We start from the raw sequence: 15,461 nt of genomic DNA, 5'->3' as shown, positions 1-15,461 counted from the left end.
AGCTTTCCTGCAGCAGGGATGTCTGTGAGACCAAGCTGAGCCCTTAAGTGCATCTGAGGCATAAGAGAGTAAAAATTTGGCCAGTACGGGTATCGAACCCATGACCTTGTCATTATTAACACCACGCTCTAACCAACTGAGCTAACCAGCCGTTTTCTTTCCAGTGTGCTGGAAAACCCAGAGTTAGTGTCATTCTTTGGCCTTCAAGGGAACAGGATGCTATTTTAACTTTTTTTGTGCGCTGCTGGCAAAATAAAAACAGGTCCCACCGAGATTTGAACTCGGATCACTGGAATCAGAGTCCAGAGTGCTAACCATTACACCATGGAACCTTAAGATGAGTTAGAGCTGCTGCCCGACATGAAGATGATGAATTAAAAAAATGGCCTTGCAGGAAAGTAGCAGAAGGTCCATCCAAGGCAAGGCCAATGTGCATTGATTTCTGAGTAACTCGTCATTCGGCATGCAGGGCTCCTCACACATTTACTGGAGCAGGACTAGGTAGGGCCTTCAAAAGAAGAGCGAATTTCCTTACGTCAGCTTTGTCGGTTCTGTGTAGTACTAATCATTGCAATCCTTCAGAAGCCCTAAGTGTGCTGGAAAACCCAGAGTTAGTGTCATTCTAAGTGGTTGCTAGGCGGTTGCTAAGGTGTTTCTAGGTGGTTGCTAGGCGGTTGCTAAGGTGTTGCTAGGTGGTTGCTAGGCGGTTGCTAAGGTGTTGCTAGGTGGTTGCTGAGGTGTTGCTAGGTGGTTGCTATGCAGTTGCTAAGGTGATGCTAGGCGGTTGCTAGGGTGTTGCTAGGCTGTTGTTAGGTGGTTGCTAAAGTGTTGCTAGGTGGTAGCTAGGTGATTGCTGAGGTATTGCTAGGTGGTTGCTAGGCGGTTGCTAAGGTGTTGCTAGGCTGTTGCTAAGGTGTTGCTAGGTGGTTGCTAGGCGGTTGCTAAGGTGTTGCTGGGTGGTTGCTATGTGGTTGCTAAGGTGTTGCTAGGTGGTTGCTATGCAGTTGCTAAGGTGTTGCTAGGCGGTTGCTAAGTTTTTGCTAGGTGGTTGCTAAGGTGTTGCTAGGTGGTTGCTAGGCAGTTGCTACGTGGTTGCTATGCGGTTGCTAAGGTGTTGCTAGGCTGTTGCTAAGGTGTTGCTAGGTGGTTGCTAGGGTGTTGCTAGGTGGTTGCTAAGTTGTTGCTAGGCTGTTGCTAAGGTGTTGCTAGGTGGTTGCTAGGCGGTTGCTGAGGTGTTGCTAGGTGGTTGCTAGGCGGTTGCTAAGGTGTTGCTAGGTGGTTGCTAGGCGGTTGCTAAGGTGTTGCTAGGTGGTGGGTATGCGGTTGCTAAGGTGTTGCTAGGTGGTTTCTAGGCGGTTACAAAGGTGTTGCTAGGCGGTTGCTAAGGTGTTGCTAGGCTGTTGCTAGGTGGTTGCTAAGGTGTTGCTAGGTGGTTGCTAGGCCGTTGCTGAGGTGTTGCTAGGTGGTTGCTAGGCGGTTGCTAAGGTGTTGCTAGGTGGTTGCTAGGCGGTTGCTAAGGTGTTGCTAGGTGGTTGCTAGGCGGTTGCTAAGGTGTTGCTGGGTGGTTGCTATGTGGTTACTAAGGTGTTGCTAGTTGGTTGCTATGCAGTTGCTAAGGTGTTGCTAGGTGGTTGCTAGGCAGTTGCTAGGTGGTTGTTATGCGGTTGTTGAGGTGTTGCTAGGTGGTTGCTAGGCGATTAATAAGGTGTTGCTAGGTGGTTGCTAGGCGGTTGCTAAGGTGTTGCTAGGTGGTTGCTAGGCGGTTGCTAAGGTGTTGCTGGGTGGTTGCTAAGGTGTTGCTAGGTGGTTGCTATGCAGTTGCTAAGGTGTTGTTAGGCGGTTGCTAAGGTGTTGCTAGGTGGTTGCTAGGGTGTTGCTAGGTGGTTGCTAAGGTGTTGCTAGGCAGTTGCTAAGTGGTTGCTATGCGGTTGCTAAGGTGTTGCTAGGCGGTTGCTAAGGTGTTGCTAGGTGGTTGCTAGGGTGTTGCTAGGTGGTTGCTAAGATGTTGCTAGGCGGTTGCTAAGGTGTTGCTAGGTGGTTGCTATGCGGTTGCTAAGGTGTTGCTAGGTGGTTGCTAGGGTGTTGCTAAGGTGTTGCTAGGTGGTTGCTAAGGTGTTGCTAGGTGGTTGCTGAGGTGTTGCTAGGTGGTTGCTAGGCGGTTGCTAAGGTGTTGCTAGGTGGTTGCTAAGCGGTTGCTAAGGTGTTGCTAGGTGGTGGGTATGCGGTTGCTAAGGTGTTGCTAGGTGGTTTCTAGGCGGTTGCAAAGGTGTTGCTAGGCGGTTGCTAAGGTGTTGCTAAGCTGTTGCTAGGTGGTTGCTAAGGTGTTGCTAGGTGGTTGCTAGGCGGTTGCTGAGGTGTTGCTAGGTGGTTGCTAGGCGGTTGCTAAGGTGTTGCTAGGTGGTTGCTATGCGGTTGCTAAGGTGTTGCTAGGTGGTTGCTAGGCGGTTGCTAAGGTTTTTCTGGGTGGTTGCTATGTGGTTGCTAAGGTGTTGCTAGGTGGTTGCTATGCAGTTGCTAAGGTATTGCTAGGCGGTTGCTAAGTTGTTGCTAGGTGGTTGCTAAGGTGTTGCTAGGTGGTTGCTAGGCAGTTGCTAGGTGGTTGCTATGCGGTTGCTAAGGTGTTGCTAGGTGGTTGCTAGGGTGTTGCTAGGTGGTTGCTAAGATGTTGCTAGGCGGTTGCTAAGGTGTTGCTAGGTGGTTGCTATGCGGTTGCTAAGGTGTTGCTAGGTGGTTGCTAGGCGGTTGCTAAGGTGTTGCTAGGTGGTTGCTAGGCAGTTGCTAAGGTGTTGCTAGGTGGTTGCTATGCGGTTGCTAAGGTGTTGCTAAACACAAAAATATTTACAATTTTTATACTTTTTAACCTCAAACACTCATCTTCTCTCGCTCTGTGTGTACTCTGTTTATTCCGGTTCATGACAGTTAGTATGGGTCTTCTTTTTCAAATTCAAAATCGTCCTCCATTTTTGTTTGAGCTTTTTTTGTAAAGGACGTTTTTATTTTCTTTGCAGGTTCACTTTGTAAACACTGGGTCTGTACTTCAGCAGCAATTTAGGACCTATTTGAAGTTGGAGGAGACGAAATGAAGAGGAGAGGAAATGAAATAAGTTTTTTTGACCTACTCAATTCAATTCAATTCCCCTTTATTTGTATAGCGCTTATACAATGTAGATTGTGTCAAAGCAGCTTCACATAAAAGGTCATAGTAAATTGGAACAGTGTAGTTCAGTTTGTAGTGTTTAAGTTCAGTTCAGTTTAGCTCAGTTCAGTGTGGTTCTACTCTACCCTACTATTGTACTGAACCAGAACAGACAGTGTTCACACAGACCTAGACAAGATAAGCATTTCAGGTTAAAAAGTATATAAATTTTAATAGTTTTTTTTTGTTGTCAGTTTCATATGAAGCTGCATGTAACTTCAACACAATTAATGTCACTCTTACCTTAGTTATGGAACTCTGGGGACCATATTATGTAAATTGGTCCAGTGTTGTATTTTCTAATTCTTTTTTTGTATTTTTAACACAAGGAGGCATGGTTCAGTCCAGGTAGATTTCCCAGACCTGCCACGGGCTTCCTTGAAGAGCGTCTTCGGAATGTGCGCAAAAAGATCAGAAGAGGAAGACAAAAGCCAGTTTCTTCAGACAACCCAAGAGACAGCAGTAATTTTACTTTGCCAGGTATGTGGGTACATCTGTGTAGGTTTGGGTATCATTTTACATTTTAGCGAATCCAAGACCCTAAAGAGTCAGATCAACTTGTGGAAAATGGCCATCCAATGACCCATTTAAAAGACCTAACTGTTTGATATGAATATGATCTCTATTTGCAAACATTAATTGCTGCATGTTTGTGATGTATGGTTCTTCTCACAACAGATTCAAATGTGGACTCTGAAAGAGCAACTCAAATGATAGAGTGGCTCAGAAATAATATCTGGCCAGCAAGTCAGGTCGAGCAGTACATGAAAGAGACAGCGATCCAAAGGGCAAAATAGATTCGTGACGATGGATCAAAGACGATAATGGAAATAGCCAAAGAGTATCCACGTCTCCTCGACACTCCGGGTATGGTGGGTAAAATTAAACAATTAAATTCATTGGCTCAGTGTGTTCCATTTTGTTTTACAACTTTTCCCATGTTTGCTCTTCTACCGAGGATGACTACTGCTTCCTCTATCATCCTCTTGCTCTCCTTAAAGTCAGTCTTAAAGGAGAAGTCCACTTTTCCTTTTCTAGAACAAAGATTTGCAGATTATGTCATCTAAAATGTTGATGTATTTCTTTCTTCAGTCATGAAGATTTTTTTTTGTTTAAACTTCTGAAATGCAGTTTAAATGCAGCTTCAAATGATCCCAAATCTGGTTGTTAACGATCCCAGCTGAGTAGAAAGAGTCTTATCTATCAAAATGATCAGTTACTTTCATAAAAATATGTATTTTTTGGATAAAAATAATGATAGTTTAACTTGGATGTTGTTCCAAATGTTGCAGAAGCTGCAAACATTCCAGGCCTTCCTTGAATCTGAAAAAAATAATAATATTAATTTAAGCATGAACAAGCTATGGTGATTTTTTTTAAGTGATAGACACACCTCTCTAGCAGTACTACATAAGGTAAGCATAAAAAACAAGGCCTTTTTTCTTGGTAAGGGCTCAGCCTAGCCAGGATTAGGCTGAAGATCAATTAGGACATTTAAGTAATTTTTATAAACATGCTTAAAAAAATTATTGGTGTGCATCTTGAGACAAAACAAAGGCACTGATATTTAACAATCAATCACTGCATTTTTTTTTTCAGTTGAAACAGCTCAGACTTACTTTTTATTAGAGGACTAGGCTTAAGCCTTGTCTGTGAAACCAGGGGTAAGAGTCTTATTTTTGTTACAGACATATTTTTAAACATATCATATTTAATAATATGTCACAACTGTGTAGGGCTGAGACCAAAATTTTGATTTCTTTATTCTCATAGATTCAAATGTTTATGAGCTGCTATCCACTTTTAAATCCCTAGTATCAGTCTTGACCCCTTGGCTATTGTCAGATGAATGAACAAAACCTTATAAAATACCTGTATAACATACCATTTAATAAACGCTAATGATCTTTGAGGTTTGTAATTGTTGATATCAAATTTAAGGAATAAATAAATCATTTTGGTAAATTTTTTTGTTTGTGGCATGGCTGAGCAATGTAAGTCCTTAGATCAAACAAAAATATACCAAAATGCTTTTTTCTATCGCTTTAATACTACTTACAATGCGAAGTGATCTTAAAAGAACATATATATATATAAACACACACACATACATGTTAAAGATGCTGTACAGCTTACCATTTATCATGTCTCATTAATCACACAATCAGCGTTTTAACTGAAAAGATGTCTATAAATGCCTTGTTCATTTATTTCATAAAACTGCTGTCAAACAATATCACAAGATGTTACATTTATCTCAGAAAAAAAAACAATGGACTCGATATTTCTAATTATGCATAATTTGCTGTTATTACCAATAGTATCTGGATGCAGCCTTTATGATGCAAGCTGAGACTGCATCACTCAGCGATGCAGTGTCAGACACAATGCCCTCAATGGAGTGAGTGACTTTACTGTGACGGGTAGGGTTAGGGGTGGGGTTAGGTGAGCCCATTAAAAAGCATTGGATGTAGCCCAGATTGCACTGCACCAGGTCTGCAGCCAGACGCCTCTCGTTATTACTGTATTAAGTATATCTGGCAACATGTAACCACTACACATTAAAATTAAGTGTTACTTATTTTCTACTCTTAATATTTGTATGTTTAAATACATTAATCTTTTTTTAGAAAGTCACCATTTCAAACAAATAATAATAAGGAAAGTAATCGCAGTAAACCATAATTAATAATAATAAAATTACTGCTTATATTTGGCTTGTTTGTGTGCTGTTGCACATCTCTGTGTGTGGATTAAGCAAAGTGAACATACTTTAAGAAACCTGCCTGTCAGGCTCATATTACTTTCACACCCTTATGCCATTGACTTTAGATCAGGTCTTTGCTGGATACTGAAGTAGTCTATTTCAGTTGCCACAAAATAAAAACATGCCAACAATGAGCCTTGTGCTATCTTATCCAGACATTTTACATTTAGGGCCCTATCGTTACACCCGGCGCAATGTGGCGCAAGGGACAACACAATTGTTGTTTGATAGTTTCAGCTTGGCGCAAGACTCGTTTTGAGGTTTTGCGCCATGCTGTTTAAATAGCAAATGCATTTGCGCTCATATGTGCGCCCATAGGTGTTCTAGTCTAAAACGGAAGGCATTCTGAGGTGCATTGCTGGCGCGTTGCTATTTTGAGAAACTATAATAGATTTTTCAATAGACCAGAACAAAGCCAGTCTAAAGTCGATCGCAGAGTGCGTTAGTTGTGCGCCTTGCTATTTTGCTGTAAATTATGTTTTTGATGGTGAGGGTAATTATTTAGTGTGGTTTATTATAATATATTGAAATAAAAATAAGATGTGTTTTTAATTATCGAGTGGCCGTCTAACTAATAACGAATATGATGTGGGACTATTGAAGCGGTGGATTGAGAGAATTGTGTCACACAAGAGGAAGGCATTGTGTCGAAACGGCTGTGTTTTTGTAACCCTGTGTATCAAACTGTACGAAGCAATTAGTTAATAAGTGCGAATCGTGATCTTTTTAAACAATGTCCCATTGACAAGATTAACACATCAAAATTTTTTTTTAAAAAACCGCAAGTGCAAAGGGCACACTTCATTACTCTACTTAAATATAGAACATGACTACATTTTTCTGTTCTCTAAACCTAGGACGACGACTTAGCAAGTAGGCTTACGTAAGTATATACAGCAAAATAATGATAACAACAAAATAGTGATAATAACAAATATACATGAAAGTTTTTTTTTTTGTCTGAATAAACTTACGTTAAACCTTCATTCATTTCTGCAAATGAATGTCAACAACGGTATGAGGAAGTTGCGTCCTTTTCCGGTTTGTGGTCGGATTGCGATAGGCTACTTATTTAACCCTGCTGCATAAACTGTCGAAATTAACATTGGACAGGTTGCTAAATGGTAGATAATTTAACAGCGACTAAATCATTAATATAAATAATTATTTTTGTAGTGTATTGTTTATTTATTAATTGATGATTTTATTCATGTTTAACTTGTTAAAACCCTGTTAAATTCCTCGCAACAGGTTGTTTGGTCTACACTGTTAAAATCAGTGTCACTGTACAGTCTGTTTTCTAATTTCATATGTTGGACTACTTGCATGTGAAAAAATAATATGTCTAGGCCTAAATAACTTAAAAAAGGACTAGAAAAATATTTTTTTGCCATTTTTTTAATTGCAAATAACGTCCAACAACACAGGGCACATCCAAAAAATACAAATAATAATTATACTCACAACAATAATAGAAACTTAGCGACAACAAAAAATAGCAAAAATCACAAATGTGATATTGAGTTTATCCAACAGTTAAATAAACATGAAGTTAATATTCTCAGACAACATATTGGCTATTTTTGTTCTATTTATCAAAAAAAAAAAAAAAAAATTTTTTTAGCAAACTGCAAACACAGCCACGGCGCTGTTTTGCCTCTAAGCAATATGACATTGTTTCGTGTTGAATTATCAACCGTTTAAATGAGCAATGATTCAATTAATAGTGACATTCTGCCACCTACTGGCGATTTTACTTTAACATTTAAAGCACATTTTCACACACACACACAAAAAAATAAATAATAAAAATTAATAATAATATAATAATAATAATGATAATAATAATAATATATATATATATATATATATATATATATATATATATATATATATATATATATATATATATATTTCAAATAACAGTAGGCTAACGTTTTAGGATCATACACTGTTTTGGTTATTTATTTTTTATTAAATGGTCGGGGTTTGGTTAATAGAAAATATTATTACAATTTAAAATAATTATTTTCTAGTTTAATATACTTTATTTATTTATGTGATGCAAAGTTTAATTTTTAACATTTTTATGTCGCCTGATAATTCAATGGATTAACGTTGTGCTATTAACTTTTGGCTATTGGCTGTTAAAGCGATACTTGTGGGTCCAGACCTGGGCGTGTATGAGGTGCAAGTTTTGTCCACTGTGTCTATTATAGATTACCTGTGATAACCGCGTATTATACATACATAGACTGTAACCGCGGCTGTTCTTCCCGCCGTCAGTGAACAACGCTTTCATTTCTAAAGCCGATAGCAGCCCTTTCTGTTGAGAAGGTGAAGAAAATAACCAAATAATAATTGCGTTTAAAAAGCAGGCGGGAGAATATTTACATTAGTTTATTTGCTATAAATGCTCCTGCTGTCTTCTGTGCATGAGTTTTGTTTGATACATTCAGAAAGAGTGTTTTCTTTGAGCGGGTCAAATTAAGGGTACAGTTCATATATATTACTGCTGTATTAAAGGACACAATTTTATTACAAGTAACCATTTAACTGTCACACCAAGAAAAAAAACAACATTTTCCCCCAACACATCCCATAATTTCTAAAATATCAGCCTCTACCAAATGGTTGAGATGTTGGTTTATGGTAAAAGTACCAGAATGAATAAATATACTATAAAAATATGAAGTTTAAGACCAATTTAATTAAAACATAATTAAAATGAAACATTTTTGAATACTAAATCATAGCCATAAGCCATAAAATATTTCAGATTTTCATTTAACACAGTAATATACACGTTTTCTTTTTTTTACAATAAAATCAAAATCAAGTGAATTAGAACGTTCATTTACAGCGTTTACAACCAGTAAATTGTGCTCCGAAAATGGGTTTCAATAGCGTTTTGAGTGGATTATGGACTATTTTTGTGACACACAACTTTGAAAGGTGTGTGTTAAAGCTGTTATAATCTGTCAGATCTGTGGTTCAAGCATGAGAGAAAAACAGTATTGTAAGTCATGTTTCTTTTCGTTCTGCTTAATGACGTGCCCCCAAAAAAGAGATTTAAAATAAACAAAACAATATGATGTCTTTTGACTGTGACTTGAGTAGAAGTTGAAGTGCTCTTTACGCACCATACTTAAGTGGAAGTACTGAAGTATTCAACATTTTTTGTACTTAAGTATTGCAAGTAGTTTATTTCAAAATTTACTACTCAAGTACTGAAAGTAAAAGTACAAGTATTGTGTAATGTAGTTATTACAGAAAGCAGTCAAAAGACATCATATTGTTTTGTTTATTTTAAATATCTTTTTTTGGGGCACGTGATTAAGCAGAACGAAAAGAAACATGGCTTACAATACTGTTTTTCTCTCACGCTTGAACCACAGATCTGACAGATTATAACAGCTTTAACACACACCTTTCAAAGTTGTCACAAAAACACTCTGTAATCCACTCAAAACGCTATTGAAACCTATTTTCAGAGCGCAAATTACCGATTGTAAACACTGTAAACGGAAGTTCTAAACATTTTACCGGAAGACGCTGGTCGCTATGGCGCCCTCCATGCAGCAGCCAAGAAAAAGGTCTATAATTGTAATGAGTAGGGGTGTGAATTTACACTGGTCTGACGGTTTGAAGAATGGCAAATACTTGTGTACCAGCATTAGCACAATTGTAACAAATTGATATTTGATTGTTTGTTTTTTGTAGATATATGATGGATGTCAATAGTTTCTATAGTACAAGAACTCAAATCGTCAGACCCTTTTACCAGAAAATCCCTTCACTCATGAGATAATTCAGCATGTTCACTTACATGAATAGTCTCTCTCTTTCTCACCCCCCCCACACACACACGCACACGCACACGTACACGTACATTGCCCTGCACACACCTAAATGTTCACTCTCTCCCTACACTTTCACAAACAGTTCTCTCTCTCTCTCTCTCTCTCTCTCACACACAATAGACAATTTAGCCTACCTAATTCACCTGTACCACATGTCTGGGGGAAACCAAAGCACCCGGAGAAAACCCACGCAAACGCAGGGAGAACATGCAAGCTCCACACAGAAACACCAACTGACCAAGCCAAGGCTCAAACCAGCAACCCAGCGAACTTCTTGCTGTGAGGTGACAGCACTACCTACTGCGCTACTGCGTCCCCTGTTTCATCAGCATTTTAATTTAATATATTTATAATGTGATATATAATGTTTACTGAATTGATTATTATATTGTAATTTGACATGTTCATATTATAATCATTATACTTTAAGAAAAATCACAGGTCTTAAAAACAACATCTAATACTATAGTGATCTAAAAAATAATTAATTGACAATCAAAAATATCCTATAGACAATACTCCTACTTTTGTCTAGTTTTGTTTCGTCTGATTTTGTCTACTTTTGTTTAGTTTTGTCTCATTTTGTTTAGTTTTGTCTCATTTTGTTTAGTTTTGTCTGATTTTGTCTAGTTTTGTTTTGTCTAGGTTTGTTTAGTTTTGTCTAGATTTTTTTAGTTTTGTCTAGTTTTGTCCGATTTTGTCTAGTTTTGTTTAGTTTTGTCTAATTTCGTTTTGTGTGATTTTGTCTACTTTCGTCTAGTTTTGTCTGATTTTGTCTACTTTTGTCTAGTTTTGTTTTGTCTGATTTTGTCTACTTTTGTCTGATTTTGTCTATTTTTGTTTAGTTTTGTCTCGTTTTGTTTAGTTTTGTCTGATTTTGTCTAGTTTTGTCTAGTTTTGTTTTGTCTAGTTTTGTTTGTCTACTTTTGTCTAGTTTAGTTTTGTCTGATTTTGTATATTTTTGTCTATTTTTGTCTGATTTTGTCTAGTTTTGTTTGTCTGACTTTGTCTACTTTTGTCTGGTTTTGTTTTGTCAGATTTTGTCTACTTTTGTTTTGTCTGATTTTGTCTACTTTTGTCTGATTTTGTCTATTTTTGTTTAGTTTTGTCTCGTTTTGTTTAGTTTTGTCTGATTTTGTCTAGTTTTGTTTTGTCTGATTTTGTCTATTTGTGTTTAGTTTTGTCTCTTTTTTGTTTAGTTTTGTCTGATTTTGTCTATTTTTGTTTAGTTTTGTCTAGTTTTGTTTTGTCTAGGTTTGTTTAGTTTTGTCTAGATTTGTTTAGTTTTGTCTAGTTTTATCCGATTTTGTCTACTTTTGTCTAGTTTTGTTTTGTCTAGTTTTGTTTGGCTGATTTTGTCTACTTTTGTCTGGTTTTGTTTTGTCAGATTTTGTCTACTTTTGTTTTGTCTGATTTTGTCTAGATGCGTTTTGTCTGATTTTGTCTACTTTTGTCTAGTTTTGTTTTGTCTGATTTTGTCTATTTTTGTCTAGTTTTGTTATGTCTGATTTTATGTGCCTTTGTCTAGTTTTGTTTAGTTTTGTCTCGTTTTGTTTAGTTTTGTCTGATTTTGTCTATTTTTGTTTAGTTTTGTCTCGTTTTGTTTAGTTTTGTCTGATTTTGTCTAGTTTTGTCTAGTTTTGTTTTGTCTAGTTTTGTTTGTCTACTTTTGTCTAGTTTAGTTTTGTCTGATTTTGTATATTTTTGTCTAGTTTTGTCTGATTTTGTCTAGTTTTGTTTGTCTGACTTTGTCTACTTTTGTCTGGTTTTGTTTTGTCAGATTTTGTCTACTTTTGTTTTGTCTGATTTTGTCTACTTTTGTCTGATTTTGTCTATTTTTGTTTAGTTTTGTCTCGTTTTGTTTAGTTTTGTCTGATTTTGTCTAGTTTTGTTTTGTCTGATTTTGTCTATCTGTGTTTAGTTTTGTCTCTTTTTTGTTTAGTTTTGTCTGATTTTGTCTATTTTTGTTTAGTTTTGTCTAGTTTTGTTTTGTCTAGGTTTGTTTAGTTTTGTCTAGATTTGTTTAGTTTTGTCTAGTTTTATCCGATTTTGTCTACTTTTGTCTAGTTTTGTTTTGTCTAGTTTTGTTTGGCTGATTTTGTCTACTTTTGTCTAGTTTTGTTTTGTCTGATTTTGTCTATTTTTGTCTAGTTTTGTTATGTCTGATTTTATGTGCCTTTGTCTAGTTTTGTTTAGTTTTGTCTCGTTTTGTTTAGTTTTGTCTGATTTTGTCTAGTTTTGTTTTGTCTAGGTTTGTTTAGTTATGTCTATGTTTGTTTAGTTTTGTCTAGTTTTGTCCGATTTTGTCTCGTTTTGTTTAGTTTTGTCTGATTTTGTCTAGTTTTGTTTAGTTTTGTCTAGTTTTGTTTTGTCTGATTTGTCTACTTTTGTCTGGTTTTGTTTTGTCAGATTTTGTCTACTTTTGTTTTGTCTGATTTTGTCTAGATGCATTTTGTCTGATTTTGTCTACTTTTGTCTAGTTTTGTTTTGTCTGATTTTGTCTATTTTTGTCTAGTTTTGTTTTGTCTGATTTTATCTACCTTTGTCTAGTTTTGTTTAGTTTTGTCTCGTTTTGTTTAGTTTTGTCTGATTTTGTCTAGTTTTGTTTTGTCTAGGTTTGTTTAGTTATGTCTATATTTGTTTAGTTTTGTCTAGTTTTGTCCGATTTTGTCTAGTTTTGTTTAGTTTGGTCTAATTTCTTTTTGTCTGATTTTGTCTACTTTTGTCTACTTTTGTCTAGTTTTGTTTGTCTGATTTCGTCTACTTTCGTCTGGTTTTGTTTTGTCTGATTTTGTCTAGATGCGTTTTGTCTGATTTTGTCTACTTTTGTCTAGTTTTGTTTTGTCTGATTTTGTCTATTTTTGTCTAGTTTTGTTTTGTCTGATTTTATCTACCTTTGTCTAGTTTTGTTTAGTTTTGTCTCGTTTTTGTCTAGTTTTGTTTTGTCTAGGTTTGTTTAGTTATGTCTATATTTGTTTAGTTTTGTCTAGTTTTGTCCGATTTTGTCTAGTTTTGTTTAGTTTTGTCTAATTTTTTTTGTCTGATTTTGTCTACTTTTGTCTAGTTTTGTCTGATTTTGTCTACATTTGTCTGATTTTGTCTACTTTTGTCTAGTTTTGTTTGTCTAGTTTTGTTTTGTCTGATTTTGTCTAGTTTTGTTTTGTCTGATTTTATCTACCCTTGTCTAGTTTTGTCTCGTTTTGTTTAGTTTTGTCTGATTTTGTCTATTTTTGTTTAGTTTTGTCTAGTTTTTTTTGTCTAGGTTTGTTTAGTTTTGTCTAGATTTGTTTAGTATTGTCTAGTTTTATCCGATTTTGTCTACTTTTGTCTAGTTTTGTTTAGTCTTGTCTAATTTCGTTTTGTCTGATTTTGTCTATTTTTGTCTAGTTTTGTTTTGTCTGATTTTGTCTACTTTTGTCTAGTTTTGTTTTGTCTGTTTTTGTCAACTTTTGTTTGATTTAGTCTAGTTTTGTTTTGTCAGATTTTGTCTATTTTTGTCTAGTTTTTAGTTTTGTCTGATTTTGTCTACTTTTATCTACTTTTTTGTCTGATTTTGTCTACTTTTGTTTGACTTTTGTCTTTTTGTCTGATTTTGTCTATTTTTGTTTAGTTTTGTCTCAATTTGTTTAGTTTTGTCTGATTTTGTCTACTTTTGTCTAGTTTTGTTTTGTCAGATTTTGTCTGGTTTTGTTTTGTCTGATTTTATCTACCTTTGTCTAGTTTTGTCTAGTTTTGTTTAGTTTTGTCTGATTTTGTCTAGTTTTGTTTTGTCTGATTTTGTCTATTTGTGTTTAGTTTTGTCTCCGTTTTGTTTAGTTTTGTCTGATTTTTGTCTATTTTTGTTTAGTTTTGTCTAGTTTTGTTTTGTCTAGGTTTGTTTAGTTTTGTCTAGATTTGTTTAGTTTTGTCTAGTTTTATCCGATTTTGTCTAGTTTTGTTTAGTCTTGTCTAATTTTGTTTTGTCTGATTTTGTCTTTTTTGTCTAGTTTTGTTTTGTCTGATTTTGTCTACTTTTGTCTAGTTTTGTTTTGTCTGTTTTTGTCAACTTTTGTTTGATTTAGTCTACTTTTGTTTTGTCTGGTTTTGTCTATTTTTGTCTAGTTTTTAGTTTTGTCTGATTTTGTCTACTTTTATCTACTTTTGTTTTGTCTGATTTTGTCTACTTTTGTCAGATTTTTGTCTTTTTGTCTGATTTTGTCTATTTTTGTTTAGTTTTGTCTCATTTTGTTTAGTTTTGTCTGATTTTGTCTATTTCTGTTGAGTTTTGTCTAGTTTTGTTTTGTCTAATTGTGTTTGTCTGATTTTGGATACTTTTGTCTAGTTTTGTTTTGTCAGATTTTGTCTACTTTTGTCTAGTTTTGTTTTGTCAATTTTGTCTGGTTTTGTTTTGTCTGATTTTATCTACCTTTGTCTAGTTTTGTCTAGTTTTGTTTATTTTGTCTGATTTTGTCTAGTTTTGTTTTGTCTGATTTTGTCTATTTGTGTTTAGTTTTGTCTCTTTTTTGTTTAGTTTTGTCTGATTTTGTCTATTTTTGTTTAGTTTTGTCTAGTTTTGTTTTGTGTAGGTTTGTTTAGTTTTGACTAGATTTGTTTAGTTTTGTCTAGTTTTATCAGATTTTGTCTACTTTTGTCTAGTTTTGTTTAGTTTTGTCTAATTTCGTTTTGTCTGATTTTGTCTATTTTTTTCTAGTTTTGTTTTGTCTGATTTTGTCTACTTTTGTTTGATTTAGTCTACTTTTGTTTTGTCTGATTTTGTCTACTTTTTTCTGACTTTGTCTACTTTTGTCTAGTTTTTTGTTTTGTCTGATTTTGTCTACTTTTATCTTCTTTTGTTTTGTCTGATTTTGTCTACTTTTGTCTGATTTTGTCTATTTTTGTCTGATTTTGTCTATTTTTGTTTAGTTTTGTCTCATTTTGTTTAGTTTTGTTTGATTTTGTCTAGTTTTGTTTTGTCTAGTTGTGTTTGTATGATTTTGTCTAGTTTCGTTTTGTCAGATTTTGTCTAGTTTTGTTTTTTCAGATTTTGTCTATTTTTGTCTGGTTTTGTTTTGTCTGATTTTATCTACCTTTGTCTAGTTTTGTTTAGTTTTGTCTCATTTTGTTAAGTTTTGTCTGATTTTGTCTAGTTTTGTTTTGTCTGATTTTGTCTATTTTTGTTTAGTTTTGTCTAGTTTAATTTTTTTCTAGGTTTGTTTAGTTTTGTCTAGATTTGTTTAGTTTTGTCTAGTTTTATGCGATTTTGTCTACTTTTGTCTAGTTTTGTTTAGTTTTGTCTAATTTCGTTTTGTCTATTTTTGTCTAGTTTTGTTTTGTCAGATTTTGCCTACTTATTTTGTCTGATTTTGTCTAGATGCGTTTTGTCTGATTTTGTCTACTTTTGTTTTGTCAGATTTTGTCTATTTTTGTCCAGTTTTGTTTTGTTAGATTTTGTCTAGTTTTGTCTAGTTTTTGTTTTGTCAGATTTTGTCTACTTTTGTCTAGTTTTGTTTTGTCTGATTTTGTCTATTTTTGTCTAGTTTTGTTTTGTCTGATTTTATCTACCCTTGTCTAGTTTTGTTTAGTTTTGTCTCGTTTTGTTTAGTTTTGTCTGATTTTGTCTATTTTTGTTTAGTTTTGTCTCATTTTGTTTAGTTTT

General features: G+C 34.9%; 2 non-coding genes across 2 annotated transcripts; both read right to left on the bottom strand.

Annotated features, from left to right (window-relative positions):
- Positions 1 to 77: 77 nt before the first annotated feature.
- Positions 78 to 151, bottom strand: trnai-aau (transfer RNA isoleucine (anticodon AAU)). Its single transcript has one exon. It is a non-coding gene; the product is annotated as a tRNA-Ile (tRNA).
- A 109-nt stretch (positions 152 to 260) lies between these two features.
- On the bottom strand, positions 261 to 332 carry trnaq-cug (transfer RNA glutamine (anticodon CUG)). Its single transcript has one exon. It is a non-coding gene; the product is annotated as a tRNA-Gln (tRNA).
- Between the last annotated feature and the right edge of the window lie 15,129 nt (positions 333 to 15,461).

The sequence above is a fragment of the Danio aesculapii genome, chromosome 4, assembly GCF_903798145.1.
Source record: "Danio aesculapii chromosome 4, fDanAes4.1, whole genome shotgun sequence".
NCBI classification, from domain to species: domain Eukaryota; kingdom Metazoa; phylum Chordata; class Actinopteri; order Cypriniformes; family Danionidae; genus Danio; species Danio aesculapii.
This window is presented reverse-complemented; position numbering and strand designations above follow the sequence as displayed.